Source organism: Callorhinus ursinus, unplaced genomic scaffold (genome assembly GCF_003265705.2).
Source record: "Callorhinus ursinus isolate GAN/ISIS: 27379988/994484 unplaced genomic scaffold, GSC_fseal_2.0 scaffold18, whole genome shotgun sequence".
NCBI lineage: Eukaryota > Metazoa > Chordata > Mammalia > Carnivora > Otariidae > Callorhinus > Callorhinus ursinus.
Genome location: NW_027397080.1, coordinates 9662728 through 9679732, shown reverse-complemented (window position 1 = coordinate 9679732; position 17005 = coordinate 9662728). Strand labels below are relative to the sequence as shown.

The 17005-nt window shown below is 41.1% G+C and overlaps 1 protein-coding gene across 8 annotated transcripts in view; it reads right to left on the bottom strand.

The window, feature by feature from the left end:
• Positions 1-17005, bottom strand: part of KIAA0319L (KIAA0319 like) — a 98457-nt gene that overhangs the window by 77550 nt on the left and 3902 nt on the right. The window lies entirely within an intron of this gene.

Here is a 17005-nt window from a genome sequence, read left to right as displayed (position 1 = left end):
GGTCAAATCCATATCTTTGAAAGAAGAGGAGACAAAAGTGGGGGTGGAGGAGGGGTTAGCTATAAGACTGGTTTGCCCTGCAAGGGTCTTTTTCTTCCACGGTTCCATGAAGAATGTCACATAAGCTACTCAACTATCTGCTGATATAAAAGAGAAACATTTTAGAACCCAAACACCCCCTGCTTTGTAAGGTGACCTGGAAGCCTCAGTCAGAGATCTCATCTATTACTCTGGGCAAGAGAGAGCATATGTTCAGTGGTGGAAGGAACAACCTGGGCGTTCACACAGGATGTTTCAGACTCTCCCTACTTCACTTGGACCTCTTGATTGCTATATTCTTAAAATTATTATTAGAGCTTAGTGATGGGTAAGATCTCTGATTCATGTGACTCTTACCTGACAATCTGATCCTCTGTCTTAGCTCAAGGGACTAGAGCCTGGGAGAGGACAAATGGTCAGAAGCACTTATGTCTCGGACAGTGACCAGAAGTAAAAGAAATGTGAAGCATGGGGCAGGCTAATTGGCTACGGCATTGCTAAGAAAATTAATCCCAATAGTTCCCAATAAGGAGAGGAGGTACTGTGATCTCTCAGTTCACATGTTTACTTAGTGGGTTTTGACCCACTAAGTTATTTTTTTTTAAAGATTTTATTTATTTAGAGAGAGAGAGAGAGAAGCAGAGGGAGAAGCAGGCTCCCCCCTGAGCAGAAAGCCCGATGCGGGACTCGATCCCAGGACCCTGGGATCATGACCTGAGCCGAAGGCAGACGCTTAACCATCTGAGCCACCCAGGCGCCCTGACTGAGTTATTTTTTTAATTAACTGTATTTAAAAAAAATGTTGCTCCATTATGTGTTCAATAATAAAAATATGGGGGGAAACAGTTCTTTCCCATCCATTCAGGGGATCATAATTCTTCTTAGATGGCTAAAAGACACGGGTTCCAGATTCAGCTCCAGGTCTGTGATTTACTATTATTTAACCTTTGAAAAGTAACTTAACCTAAGATTCAATTTTCATTGTTGTTACTCTTGAGAAAAAGAGTTCATCAGAGGAGGAAGCAGGGGAGCATTGGTAGAGTCAATATTGGATTCTAGAAGTAACTTGGATAAAAGGTAAGATGAAAATAAGCTCCAATTTTAGATCAGTTCCTCTCCTGCCCACGCCACCATAGCCTGGCTCTGCTCCCAGGGCCTAAGCAAAAGCAATATTAAATCCTTACAAAAGAGGGCTTACATAGAACCTTAGACTGCAAAACCTTTGGGAAAGTCTGGAACTCACTGTTGGTAGGAGCATGTAGAAAGCTTACCCAGGTGGAATACAGGACGGCAGAGCCAATCCCTTTCCTTCCAAAGCCATGACAAAGCAGAGTATAGCTCTCCCATATGCATTACCTGGAGGGTCCCCAAAACTGGAAGCTAGGAGCTAGCAATGCTTACTTATCATTACCACCTCTCAAAATACAGAATTCTAATAAATCCAGCACAAAATCTAGACCAGGTGTTGTAATTCCAAGTAGGAGAGTGGAAAAGTCAGTAGAATATATAAAGTATTGCCAGAGAAAATTCATCAAATACTTTCAGAAGCCATGAACAACTCCAAAAACACTGAGAGGCAGTGCTGTTGCCTCTGGCATTTGTAAATCTCAGGTAACAAGCCTGACTTTTCCAGCTAATTTGGAAACTGCTCTGGCTGGCAACCAAGAAGGAAGCAGAGACAGAATGCCCACTACCTTAGGAACCATACTGTTAAGGTCATTGGGAATTCATACTTGAACCAAATTCATCAAACTGTATCCCAAATGAAAGGGCTGGCATGGTGGGAATGAGAGTAGAGAGAATACCCTGCCAATATTATTAAAAAAAAAAAAAACCAAAAAACCAAAACAAAGCAGTTGGTACAGTCTTCCGCTGGGGGGCAAGGGGAACCAAGTTTCTGTGGACAATAATGATTGGTGAGAACATTATATAGGCAAAATTTGCACTTACTTTTAACATTCATTGAAACTAAAATTCTTTTTTAGAAATCTCACAATTTTGTAATATGATCAAGAATCCATTCAAAGATTTCCTTTGATGGTTATACCTGTAATGAACTATTATCAAGCAGTAAAGCAGCAGCCTTAAATTGGGTGAAGTCAGTGACTGAACTCTGGCTCCACACTGTCTTCCTGCAGCTATAACCAAAAGTATGCATTCTCTCAGAAGCAATAGGTCTCGGCCAAGATGGCTGCCATATGAAAATGAGACAAGCAGGCATATTATCAATCCCCAAAACAACTCAAAGGAGCTGTTCAAATACAAACCACCTCAGGGGGCAACCTCCACCTTCCTTTTGACTGTCAGCATGTCTGTCACCTGCACACCCACTAACAAACAAGACAAAAACGGTTCCAGTGACTCCACATCAGTTCTCTCCCTCCGGGGTTAGCACATTCAGAAAGCAAAGCAGAGGAGGTAACTGAATCCTCTGAAGGGCACAGCCAGGTATTATAAAGTTTGAAAAAAGCCAGGGTAATAACCGGAGCCCTCTCTCCTCTTCAAAAGGGCCAACACTTTTTTCCTCAGCTGCACACAGGTTAGACTGAAAGGTGGCAGTAGCCTCACAAAGCAGCCCCTTGAAAAGAAAATAATTACCATTCATTGCCTTAGCTGTGTGCCTAGCTTTGTTAAGAGCACAGTTTGTTAAATGTTGTGGTGTAGGTGATTTGCTGAAACTAAACTAACTGCTAAATAAGAATCAATAGGCTTTGTGTCCATATTCTGACTCCTTTCTCTTGACTGTATGTAACATTTCCATTTTTCCCCAAGACCATTCTTATCAAAGACAAACTCCCCATGGAACCAGCTGCCCAACAGATATCTCACAGCCACTATTCACGTTAACCCTTGATGGTCTGCTAGATGGAAAACAAGCTTCTAGCCACGTGATCACAAAACCTGAGCCTTGTAGCATTTCTCTGATTAAGAGTATCTCAAAGAGGGGCGCCTGGGTGGCTCAGTTGGTTAAGCACCTGCCCTTGGCTCAGGTCATGATCCCAGGGTCCTGGGATCGAGTCCTGCATCAGGCTCCTTGCTCAGTGGGGAGCCTGCTTCTCCCTCTGCCTCCCACTCTCTTTCTCTCTCTCTCTCTGACAAATAAATAAATAAAATCTTAAAAAAAAATTACTCCGAAGAGCAAGTCCCCTCCTGTAAACACTGTCACTAAAGAAGCCTTAAAGGTACTGGATTGTGGCAAATTGCTGAAGAGAAAAACCATAAATCTCTGTAGAAGATGGCAATATTTTCAGGCAAAAGAGAAGGAAAATGTTCTTTTAATCTACCTACCTAAGGCAGAATACTGATACTTTACAGGTTAAAGGAACTATGAAAACCACCCCCATTTAATCTTGGTTTAATGAAAAAAAAAATACATCCAGTCTCCAAGGTGAGGATCATACAGAACCTTCTGGAAATCTCAGTTTAAAAAAAAACACACTGTTTCCAAAAGAAAATCCCATATCAAGATCAATACCCTTATTCCATGTCACCCATCTTCTGTCTCCCACCCTGGAGGCTGAGGCTGTGGCCCCTGAAATAAGACCGCCCGTGTTTGAATCTTGATGCAGCCAACTTAACTAGCTGTGTCATCTTGGGTCATTTTTCTTGGTTTCTTCATGAGTAGAAATAGGAATGATGGTAATAGTATCTAAACTCACAGGGTTATGATAGACATAAAAGAAGGTAAGCTATGGAAAGTACTTAACACAATGCCTGGCAGGTAGTTAAAGCTAACTATATATTAGCTGCCATTACTTTTGTTGTTATTATACTTCATTTTAGCACAGGCACCACTTCTTCCAGAAAGTCTTCCTTGAGGAAACCTTTACCCCAAGATTCTTCTCTGCATATCCTCTATCATAGAATTTCTCTCACTGAATCATATTTGTTTGTCTACCTCACATACTCTGCCCTGTTTAAGTGCTGGGGTTGTATCTTGTATCTCTGTATTTGTAGGCCCAGTAAAATGCTTGGCATATAGAAGGCATTCAAAGAATTGTTTATTTTAAACATTTATCCAATATTTAAATAAATTTATGCAATTTTTTAAACTAACAAAATCTAGCAAAAGATGTCAGCTCCACTACAGAATTACTTCAGTTGTCGGCATTTGAATCAGCTCCTTAATGTTAATTAATTCCCTTGGCTAAAAGGTGGCTGAGACAGGAGAGAAAAGCAAAGTTCCCAGTTCACTAAGAAATGAGAAATGGCTTTCTGAATTAAATTGAAGAGAGCACTGAATGGGAAGCATGAGATGTGCAAAAGAGAAAAGGAAGAAAAGCCAAATGGATTAAGAGGAGATTGTTGAATCTAATGTAACCAGCTAGAAGAGAGCCTTTCCTGCCTAAACTGAAAAATCCTTTCAAATCACAAAGCAATCTTTACTCATGAAAGGACCAACCAAATTCCGTTCCCTGAGCTATTTCAGATCACTTCACTTCACTCAAAGGAAAGACAGGCTTTCACCACAGAACTTTCTGAACAAAGTGACAGTGGAGAATGGTTTCCAGTTCACCTAGACAAACGGCCATCCATCATGGATGACATCTAGATCCATTCAATTTTCCTTCTGAGCAATGACGAGAAGGAAAAGATAAAAACTCCCAAGTTTTCGTCACCTAGGTGGAAAAGATGGAAACCAGTCTATCACAATTCTAAGGCCTCTAGCTTCTACCTGATACTTTTTAAAAAATCATTTGCATTATTATATATATAAAAAATTTGCATTAATTGGATACAGCTGCTATTAAGTTTCAAAGACCTATCTGTTAAGGTTTAGTCCAAAGCCATTTTCACAACCAAGCAGCAAGTGAGAGTATTAATCAAAACACCCGTTTAGCTGAAAATAGCTCTCCTGCCATGAAGTCACCAAAAATGATCCAGTCATCAAGGGCTTTATAACATTTAAAGGCAGATTGGAGGCAAATGATTGAACCATTAAATGATTAAACTTTATAATATTTAAAGGCAGATTGGAGGCAAATGATTAAGAAAAAAAACCCTGTAACTAGGGGGTTATATGGCTGCATATAATATACTCAATCTCCTGCTTCACTTTTTCTCCCACCACCTTATGACTAAAAGACTGGAGAATGCTGTCAGCAAGAAGAGCACGCCTCCAAGCCACAGCATGAAGGAACCCACACCTCTGTAAGTAACACTGGCTTTGTACTTCAGAAAGCACAGGTATCAAACGATAACAGATCAACTTCGGCCTGTACATAAAAGTGGTTCTAAAAAGACATTGTTTTTCTATAGAGAAAGCCCATAGGTATGACGTGATGAATCTAGCAGTTCCCTATATGGACCACTTGTAGATGTTACTGTCAAAGCCCTGCAGCTAACTGCTGTCTCTGACGGCAGGGCTGATAAATTATTTGCATTCATCACAGTCATACCAACCTTCTCTGGAAACCCACACAGTGAACCTTGAATCAGAGCACTGCTTTGTTTTTTGGGGGAAGATTTTAAAAAATTTTTTTGCTGGCTGATTTGGTTTTCTAAAGAGAAGGTCATTTAGAGGACCGTGGCAGAGATATGTAAATTAAATAAAATAGTAGTAAGCTTGAGAGGAAATAAGGAAATAATAGAGCAAACCATGAAGTGCTATTTCAGCAGATATGGTCAATAGAAGAAAAGTTTATGTCAATTTATCCATTAAAAATCTCTCTTTTTGGAGAATTATGTAAGTATTATAAAAAAGAAAGAAAGAAAAAAGAAAAACACCCTGCAGTGGGCTGAAGTGGGACATGTGAGGACTCAATACAACCAAGCTTCAAATACTTAAATATCTTAAACCACTTTTTGCTTATAGCAAATAAAATGCAGAGCTACAGATGCTTTCTCATCTGTGTGTAAATGAAAGCAAAACTGTGTGAGTAGTTAGTATTCTTAGAATTTTGAGAGCCAGTTTATTTAAATTAAATCCAAGCCAATCTGTATCTGTACAGAAATAATTTCCTCAGGGCTCTTATTCTCTAGACTTTACAGAGCTGTACATACTCCTCTCTCTACCTCTCCCCCTGAGATAAAGAAGTGAAAAGAGCTCTGCGGGTTAAAAACCACTTCAAATGAATCTGGGAGAAGGAAGTTCAAAGGGATTAGAATATCACTTGTCTCACCAGCCTGTTATAGAACAGGGTTCAGCTCTTCCCTGCCCAATTCTTTGTGCTCCCATGGCACATCTTGGAATTTATCATACTTCTTTATGTTTCTATATCTATCTCTGCCTCCATAGTGTGAACTCTCTGATGGCAGGAACTGGGTTTTATTTAGCTGGAGACAGTGTCTGTTGACCTGAATTGTATGTATCTACAGTATGTACGTAACACCTAGATATTATCATTAAGTGATTTGAATTAAGCAATCTAGAGAAGGTATTAAAAATGCAGTAAGCATATTTTAAGGCACTGAACATAAGACAATGCATACAAAGATCTAGGGATCACAAATATTAAGAAAGTGTAATCTAGTTAAAGTCCTCAACATAATGCAGCACCAACATTCAGATAATTTGTATTTGGCTTATTTACTGTAGTCATGTAGCTCTTAATAGACTTCATTTTGATGACACTTACAAGTATCTTTCTCTTATACCTCCATTTTCAAATTCATTGTAATACACATTCTACTGACAGAAATAAAAATTGGGGCAAGATGGTCAACACCTCTCACTACCAAATTATCCAGTATGGACTCCCTCTAGCCACAGAGAAACTGGCCTTTCCTTATCATCATCTGTAAAACAGCAATATTACTCTGCTGCTTCTTCAGTTCTGGGCAGGGCAATAAGGATATCCAAATGTGTGTGAGACGCGTGTGCGCATGTGTGCGCGCATGCACACACACACACACACACACACACACACACACACACACAAACGCATACACTCCCCACAGACACATAGATAAACCCTTGAAAACACATCATCCAAGGGCCTTCACTCTTTACCTCTTCCTCCCTACTGACAGAGGAAGCCATGCTGCCAAGGCAGCAACCCCCACATGAAATATGAAAGAGTGGAGGCGAAACAGCTCCATCAAAACAGCGTGGAAAGGAAAGGAGAATATGCTTGTCAGTGAAAGTCTCCGTGGAAAGGCCAGACAACTTTTGCTTCTGCCTCGACCATCGTGGGCAAATAACCCCGCTCAAGGTCTCTTACCTGAGCTTAGAGGCCAAGCCCTCCCTCTAACCTTTCACAGAAGAGGTAACATGGAAATTCACCCCATTATCTGAAAAGTGCATCGTGAGAAATGTCAGGGTGCGGCTTATAAGCATACTCTGGAGAGCATAGCTGAGAGCAGTTTTGAAAATAAGCAGTTAAGAGACTGATGAAACGGAACGCACAGGTAGAGAGGGCTCTGCACTGCTTCTGCGCTTGGGGCTGTTTTGCTTTGGGCTAAAAGCCACAGACTGACCCAGCAGGATGCAGAGTACTCAACTTTCTGAAATGGAACTGGGCTCTTCAGCTTCTCTCTCAATTTATTCTGATTAAGAATCACCCATTTTACCTGGCCCACTTCCGTAAGCCTCCAGCTGATTCAGGTTGCCCCCAGTTAAGGACAATAAACACGGAGCCGTTAACGGGTACACACACACACACACACACACACACACACACACACGCACACGCGAGCGTGCGCGCAGAGCAGCCATTTCTTTTAAAAGCCAGTCCTTTCAAAAATTTAAGCCTGAATCTGAAATTAGAATAGAGAAGTAAAACCAGATCAATATAAACTCCCCATCTCCCAGGTCTGATAATACCAGTCATTCCCCGTATTACCTAAAAGTGAGAAAATCGGTGAGCACACATTTATTTCAAACTCAAATGTGCTGCTGGATTAGAATCAAAGCATAATGTTAAGCCATTTGGAAGAAAGACAGCATTCCTAAAAACCTGTCATTCACCGGGAGGGTTTGAAAAGGGGAACCAGGGCGAGCTACACTGGGCAGTCACCGCAGCAGCAGTCTGCAGTGGGTGGGGTTTCAGATAGGCCTTGGCCAGCATTCCTCTATGCTTTGCTTCTTCTAGAACAGTGTCTGTGATGGTTAATGCACCATCCAGGGACAGTCTTAACTCCTGCTTATCTTAGGGTATTTTACAGTTTCTTTTTGTGATTAACCAGAGAAGTTCAGAATTTATAGAATTCGGTGCTTGCCTGATGCTGAGCATTGGAACCGTTCACCAGAGGGCCTGAGTAACCAACCTGATGTCAAAAAGACAGGAGCACACTGATGCAGAAAAGAGTTTCAAGAGCTGACTAGCTGCGTATATCTAATACTTATTATGAAGTCACCAGAGGACAAACACTTCCAAGGGGCAAAGGCTGCAGCTGTCACACTTACCCAAATCTCCAGATAACCACCCTCACTGCTTATTTGGGGACAAGGGTTATTAATGGTGGAGAGAGTAGGCTGGATTGAAAGGAAAGCTGAAAACGTACTGTATTGTAGACAGGGGCTTCACCTACACAATTCTTAGCAGAAGGTTACTCTATTGAGGCCAGACATCAAATTGCCTAGTCTCTTACATTTCTAGGATTTTGCAAAGAAGACTGGGTCTCCACTGTCACTGAATTACCCTGGGACCCTAGGGAGGCATTAGCCTCTTTCAAGAGAAACCTGATAGCAGTAACATCACCCCTTTCAAAGAGATTTTCTGTTCCCTAGGAATGGCAAAGGAATCAACAAACTGCAAGCTCCAGGAGCACAGAGACCATGTCTGTCTTACTCACCGCTGCATTTCTAATGCCTAGGACTGTAGGTACCCAATAAATGGGTTTCAAAGGAAGGGACTAACTCTGACAAGCTACTTCTGACCAAAATCCAAAAGTGCTACTGAATCAGCCCCAGTCAAAGCAATAACTAGGCCTAGCATAAGACCTTGCCAAGCATGGGCACATCACCAGTTTGGGGGAAAGTGAATCAGGGCTGAAGGCCAGATGGTGTCATGATAGCAGAACAGAGTCCTCTTCCAGAGGAAAAGAATCCCTGGCTAAAAAAGCAAACAAGTAGTCAGTCATGCTCCTCAGTGGCATATTGTAAGTATGGAAAACATACAATATAGCTCATCCTGTCACGGCATGGCTTCAACTAACCTCAGACCTATAAAACCATATGAATGGAGGTTTCCTTTTCCTGACAATGCAGAAAGGCCAGCTGCTTGCCTGCATTCTACTTCTAAAAATGTGGGAACTGAGATCCACTGGGTGGAGATTCAAGAAGCTAGCAGAGACCTCAAACCTGCTGCTCACTGAGTCATCCTGGGGTTAGACAAGAGTTTAACCAAATAGGATTTTACATTATCATTTTATAATGACTATTGTTGACATTTGCTGAATTGTTATTTATGCACCTGGGAGTAGGTGAAGTATTTGTGTGAACATTTTTATTTAATCCTCACATCAATGCTCTGAGAGGTACTGTCATTCTCATTTTATAGATGAGAAACCTGACAAAAGGTGGGTTTCAGTAACACCACCCAGTATTTAAGAGAAACAGGACTCAGCTGATGAACAGGTAGGTAGTCAAGACCCATTCTTGCACCTTCTCTCTAAAATTTATCCATTACTGTCTAAAATCAAAAGTGGTTCAAGGATTTTAACCACAAAGGCTAACTTTTCTTTCTTTTTTTTTTTTTAAAGATTTTTATTTATTTATTTGAGAGAGAGAATGAGATAGAGAGAGAGCATGAGAGGGGAGAGGGTCAGAGGGAGAAGCAGACTCCCTGCTGAGCAGGGAGTCCGATGCGGTACTCGATCCCGGGACTCCAGGACCATGACCTGAGCCGAAGGCAGTTGCTTAACCAACTGAGCCACCCAGGCGCCCCAAAGGCTAACTTTTCTTAACAAAGCTCTTGGATGAAGGATCAGAAAGAAAGTTGAAAAGGCAGGCCCTCAAACCAAGAGCTATGAATTTTGACCCAAACTTTTCAATACTACTCATCTGAGATGTCCAAACACTAACCACACACACAGTTCTTGATCATGTTCCTACCAATTCCACACAATACCGTGAATTAGAAGCTGTTCCAATCAGTAAGATTTTTTTTTTAAAGATTTTATCTATTTATTTGAGAGAGAGAGAGAGAGAATGAGAGATAGAAAGCACGAGAGGGAAGAGGGTCAGAGGGAGAAGCAGACTCCCTGCTGAGCAGGGAGCCCAATGCGGGACTCGATCCTGGGACTCCAGGATCAGGACCTGAGCCGAAGGCAGTCGCTTAACCAACTGAGCCACCCAGGCACCCCAATCAGTAAGATTTTTATGCAATCTCCAAAATAAGCCAAAATGCTTGCTTTGGCCCTGCAATTGTTATTTTGTTTTTATAAATTCCTCCCCTTTCATTATTCCCTCAAGGAATTCCTGAGGCAAGTCCATTTCAGACAGCTTTTAAATCACATTGGATTTACTGCCCAATTATGCCATTTTCTTATCACTCTTCACTTCACACAAGTTAGGAAATACATTTGTGCTAGCATTATGTTTCTGAAGGGCAAAAAGTACCCACCAAAATTATACTCCAAGATACAGAGCAAGACCTAAGATGACTATTTTACTGAAGAGTGTTTAAGCAAGACACAATTACTTCATTTCATTGGGAGAGAGGTTAATTTTAGAGGATTTTCACTGGCCTTAGGTCAATTAAATTGTGATGTAACAAGACCCGAAAGACTTGCTCAATGCTAGCTGAATTTTAGAATCAAAAAGCTTGCATGGTTTGTGTTAACAACCAGAAAACTCTACGTTCCCCCAGCTGCCATGTACTCAAGTCATTATCCTACAATCTGAAGAGACAGATTTAGGATTAATAATTTATCACCTTCCTGTACTGCAATATAGTTAAGAATACAGGACAGTTTGGCAGGAGAAAGTTCCTGCTGAAGGCCCATCGCTATGAGATATATTCCATTAGTCATTCACCTTAAATTAGGTGCCCAGCAAGAAGAGCAGAGATATAATGCCTCCTAAAAAGTCTCCTGAAAATGCTTTTCTCCTAAAGATAAGACCAATGCATGGTCAAAATATATTACTCTCTTAAAAGAAAAAGATACCGCTTGGTCTGTCTGGTACTTATAGCCCTCAAAGTACAACCAAAGGGTAGGGGCAAAGGAGGAAAGTGAGTTCAGGTGCCTTCTGTCTGCCAGGGGCAAAAAGAGAATGACAACTAGTGGGGAAAAGACTTCTTGCGAAGCCAGGAGCTGCCTCTGTCCCATCTGCAGTCTCTATGGAGAGCTGAGGGTTCCCCCCCGAGTTTGGGACTAATTAAAAAATAAAATATGGCAGGGGCGCCTGGCTGCCTCAGTCAGTATAGCATGCGACTCTTGATCTTGGGATTTTGAGTTCAAGCCCCATGCTGGGTGTAGAGATTACTTAAAAAATAAAAAATAAAAAAAAATATGGCTGAGGTAAATGGAGATCAAAACATCATCTTTATAGGGGTGCCTGGGTGGCACAGTCGGTTAAGCATGTGACTCTTGTTTTGGCTTAGGTCATGATCGCAGGGTTGTGAGATCAAGCCCAGCATTGGGCTCCACCCTCAGCACAGGTTCTGCTTAAGATTCTCTTCTCCCTCTGCTCCCCCCTCCACACTCTTGCTTGCATGTGTGATCTCTAAGATAAAAAAAATATATATATCATCTTTATAATAAGTGATAAGGTGACTGGAGAATATAGCTTAGATGTACAGTCACAAATGGGCTTTCTAATACTTCATTAAACTTAGCCAGTCGGACACATGCAGGCTGTCCTGGCATGGGCAGACCAGTTAAAGCATGGCAGCGAGAGAACACATGTCAATCCTGAAGACTGGCCATTCCATACGACAGGATTCTTTTCCAACCTCACCAATCAGAAAAAAAAAAAATCACTCTTCCATTCAGGGAGAGAGCCAGAGAAAAGGCAGAAAAAAGAGCAAAGATTACCTTCTAAATACTGTTTCCTCCAGAAGTGAAGTGCCCATTTAATAAGCCAAGACTGAAAAACGGAGTAGGGAAGAACAATTCTCCTCAACATGTATATTCCAACGTGGTGCTATTTCCAGCATTATCTTCAGGTTAGCCCAACAAACCTTTATTGTCACCTACTATGTGCTAAATGCTAGGTATGTAACTATGATTAAGACAGTTTAATGAAGCAGACATCATAGTAGCCGTCTACTCCCAGCCATGTCTGCTAGGATTACTTAAGTTACTGACTTAGAACAGAGGTTACTCCTTGGCATACCTGGTACCAGACTTACCACCTACCGTAAATAACTATAAATCTGGACAGAATATACAAGACAAGTGTTTTTAGTCAGATGACAGGTGGTACAAGGCTGCAATCCCTGAGAGAGAGGAAACTTGAAGTGAGCCCTACAACTGCCCAGTTCTCCATTAAGGGACAACTTCCCAACCATGGCACCGAAAGCTGGAACCCGAAGAGAACACAGGGGTCTCACTGAGCCCAGGAAGCAGAGTTATGAATGTGGCTAGAGCGGGAGTGGTGAGACATTGGAGAGGAAGGAGCTCTGAGAAGAGGGAGCCCCCAGAAGTCCTTTGGGAGGGTCCCCTTCCAGGCTGAGGGCTGGACTGTAAAGGCACAGGACAAGACCCGAGGTTTATTAGAGAGTAGACACTACAGGGCTAAGAGGGAAACAGAATCACTAATCACTAGAGGTCAAGCAGTGCTGGGGGGCAGGAATGAGAGCACTCTGGAATTTGACTCTGCCAGAGCAAAGAAATCACACTAACACCAAGACCAGCTGACACCAGAAAGGCCTCCCCTTAGGACTATGGACCACACTTTAGAGCAAGACCTCCTCTGAAACTCTCCTCAACACAGCCTAAAACCACACAGCATAGCATGGTATAATACAAAGATGCACAGACTCTATGAGAACATTAAAAAGTAAGTTCAAACCAAGGGACTCAGGGAATATGTCAGAAAGGAGCTTATGTTTACCTGAATCAGAATCCCTCAGTGAGAACAGTAATAGCATATGCCGAGGAACAGAGCACTCTGCATGGAAGCATGAGACAGGATTCTACGAACAGTGATTCGAATGTGGAGGAGAGAAAGGAGCGTGGAATGACTCAGGGATTTCAAGTGGAGGTGGGCAAAGGACCACGGGTTTGGTCTTGATACATTAAGTGAGAGGTAGCTGTGAGACATCCAGTTGGAAAAGTGTGACATACAGGTGGCTGTGTGCTTTGGAAAGGAGTAAACGAACAACTACAGATTTGGGAGTCAAGAGCACAGTTATGGGAAAAAATGAGGTTGTCCAGGGGGAGCACACAAGAGTGAGACAAGAAAGGATAGAAACAGAACCCTGAAGAACAAAACACTGCAGGAACCAGCTGACAAGGGAGTGAGGGGCGAATAATTAGGAAGTGCAGAGCATCGGCTGGAAGGGAAAGAGAGAACAGGACTGCATCCCTCTGCCTTTTCACCTACCACGGCACAGGTCTGAAGCATCCATCGCCCTCACAGAACTGGGAGTTCTTCCAGGGCAGGGAGTGTTGTACTGCGTTGTTCTGATCTTTATTACCCTCGTTCCTAGCCTAGGACCAGACTGCTAGTTAAGCTCTCAAAAACTGGTTCTGAATTGAAGACTTCTCTGAACTTACTCATTAACTAATTGTGTAATCTACTTCCCAGCAGCAGGGGAATGTCAGTGAAAGTGTTCATAGCCAGTTGTTAGCTTTAGGCCTACAGAAGCTTCTGTGACTCTCCCTGGTTTAGCTTTCCAATGCTGGTTCAGGCCCTCTCACCTCCCACACACATGCAGACAGAACTCTTGAGATGTACGTATTCTTTCTTTAGATATGTTAACATATTTGTGAATATTTGGATCAGATTTTGTTTCTCTCAAAGGCAGGTGTCTCCTTAAGGTACCTTCATGTACCTCTGCTCTGAGTGTGTTAATTTTAAGCTTTAACTCTCAAATGATAGGTTATGTTAATTTTAAAGTTTAATTCTCCAAGGACAATTCCCTTATTTCTAACTTATTATTCAGTCAACAAATGTTTTTTATGGTGCACCTACTATCTGCCAAGCGCTCAGGACTCGCTGGGAATACCTAGTGTAAGTAAAACAGGCAAAACTTCTGCCCTTAAGAAGCTGATACCTACTGGAGGAATTTCCAAATTCTTGGTGTCATCTCACTTTCGTCTGCTGATACTGATAATCCCCAAGTCCAAAATGCTATTTTTAAGCTATGTAACATTAATAACATTAAACAGAAAAATAGTGATTCAATGGTCCATAAGGAAAACACAGAGCATCTTTTGTCAGACAAATTGTAATCACTGCTTTCTAGCAGGGGGCTTCCACACTGAACCCAGAAGCTAAAATCAAAAACAAGCTCACTATATGTAAGTCAGTGGGTGCCTGGGGTTCTGACAGAGATGGAGTAAACTGCCAAGTAGTAAATAGGAATAACAAGAGAGCTGCCTTATTTTGGTTAGTTTTTCAGGAATAATCCATATAACCCATAAGCTAAATAACAACAGCAAACAAACAAGAATGTATCTTATTAGAGAAAATTTAAGAGCTCGGTTAAAAACTGAACTCACAAGTAGATAAAAACTGACCCAGGCTGCCAATGCCAGGTTTTTGCTGCTATTATTTTATTGTTGCTTTTTCAGGTTTCGGGTAGGTTCCTCCCACCTTTATTTAAAAAGTTATACATGTACACAGAAAAAAGATCTGGAAAACACAAAAACTATACACAGATAATAATTCCACTACTCAAAAAAATATATAAACATTTAATTATGTATCTTGTTTCAGACTTTCTATTATACAAAAGTATTTTTCTCTTTTCACAAAATGGGCACCATCGTGAATGTGCAGTTGTATATCCTGCTTTTATCATTGAACATTAAGAGCATTTCCCATGTACTTATTCTTCTAAACTGTGAATTTTGAAGTTGAATAACATTTCACGTGTCGACATGCCATAATCTCACCATGCTCCTACTGTTGGGCGGGTTGTGGCAATGTTTTGCAACGTAGAAGAAATGAGTGTTGATGAATGTTCTCATTCACAACCATCTAAATATATCCTTGACATAAACTCCTAAAAGGGGAATTACCAGGTCAAACGATATTAACTTTTTAAGGATCTCGATATTTACGCCAAAAGTTCTCTGTTCAAACTTCCCAGCACAGTATGAGGGCAATCACATCACCCCTAGGCAGCACTAAATTTATTTACTTTGATCTTCATCAATATGATAAGCTAAAAAATGATCTCTCGTTTTAATCTGAGGTTCTTTGGGGGCCCCTGGCCAGCTCAGTTGGTGGAGCATGGGACTCTTGATCTTGGGATTGTGAGTTTGACCCGCACATTGGGCACCAAGATTACTCAGTTAGAAAAAAATTTAATGTGCAGTTTTTTGGTTAATACTGAGAATGTACATTTTTTAAATGCTTATAAATCATTTTAATTTCTTATTTATGGTACTCCCTGTACATATCTTTTTTTCTCTCTTTGTCATTTATTCATTTTTTTCTATTAAGATGTTATGTTTGTTAAAAAACTGATGTGAAAAAGTTCTGATAAATTAAAATACGTAACAATTCTGTCTGTCATGTGTTACCTGCATGTTCCCTCAGTTTGAACACACATAGTTCTTGGTTCTTCCATGGTAGAAACTCCAAACTTCTCTAAAATGAAACTGGTACAATCTAATCCCCACCAGAACCACTCCTATACCACGTTTGCACCTCTATACTCAATCTGCTCACTGTCGTTAAGCACACAGCTGAGGGGATATTAAAGCCTAGCCCAGTAAGCCAACAGTACTCTGTTTAACCAAATGCTAGACAACAAATACAGAAACACTCAGAAATGCTTCTCCCTCCCCTGTACATGGAATTCCTCAAATAACAAGCTGCTCATCATGGTTCAGCGTAAAAAACTGTCTTTGGTCCTCCAAAAGATTACCTGTGGTTGGAAGGCAGAATAGCAGAAGAAAAAGAGCACAGGCTATTGAGTGAACAGACGTGGATTTAGACTCCTGGCTCTGCTGTGTTCTTGCTGTGTGATCCTGGTCAAGTCATTTTGCCTCTCTGGGCCTCAATTTCTTTATGTATAAAATGAAACTAAAACTATCTGTTTTAGGACTATCATCGGATTAAGTGAGATAAGATATGTAATGTTTATAACCAAGGGCCTGGTATTTGGTAGGTACTCTTCAAAAAATGCGATTTTCCTACTCTGATAGTGCTAAATCAGTTACTTATTTAACTCAAATGATCTTACATAAAGTGTTGGCCTGAAATAGTTAGTGTCCCAGCAAAGCATCATCTGGGTAAAAAAACATTTAGGTCAGCTTTCTGTCAATTGCAATTTCCACTGCTATAATTATGCAATCATCAACCACCACTGCAAGACAACAAAAACCCCAAAGCTGATGTTACTAAAATTGCTAAATACAGTAATTACTTGATTCTCTAGATCGTGACCACCAATTCCTTTAGGAAAGCAACAGAAATCTTTGGAATTATAGGAGCAAAAGGCTGATTAGTTATCCCAGACAGTGGACTCTACAACACAAGGCTTTTGTCACCACCCAGAATGGCAGCATATTGAGAAGTCTTTCTGAAATTGCTGTTCTCTCACATTCCATACTCCGAAAAGAACGTCAACAAAAGAATTGAAAGAAAAAAATGACAGAAAGAAAGAGGACTCTTTGAAATTTAACCTTCTTCACACTCTTTCCTGGCAAGAGGTTCTAGCCTGGCAAAATAATCTCTACGAGGAAAGCATACTTTATGAAATCTATCAGCATATCCCCTTTCTATACAAAAAGCAAGGAACACACTTCACTAGGCTTCACTTCCTACAAGTGAAGATTCCTTTAGGAAAGGAAGCAAAGTATCACTTACTGAGCACCTATGTTCACAGGGCTGTACAACAGACTTTAACAACAGTGTCTCTCATATCAAGCTATAAGGTAAATCTTATCCTTCTTTACA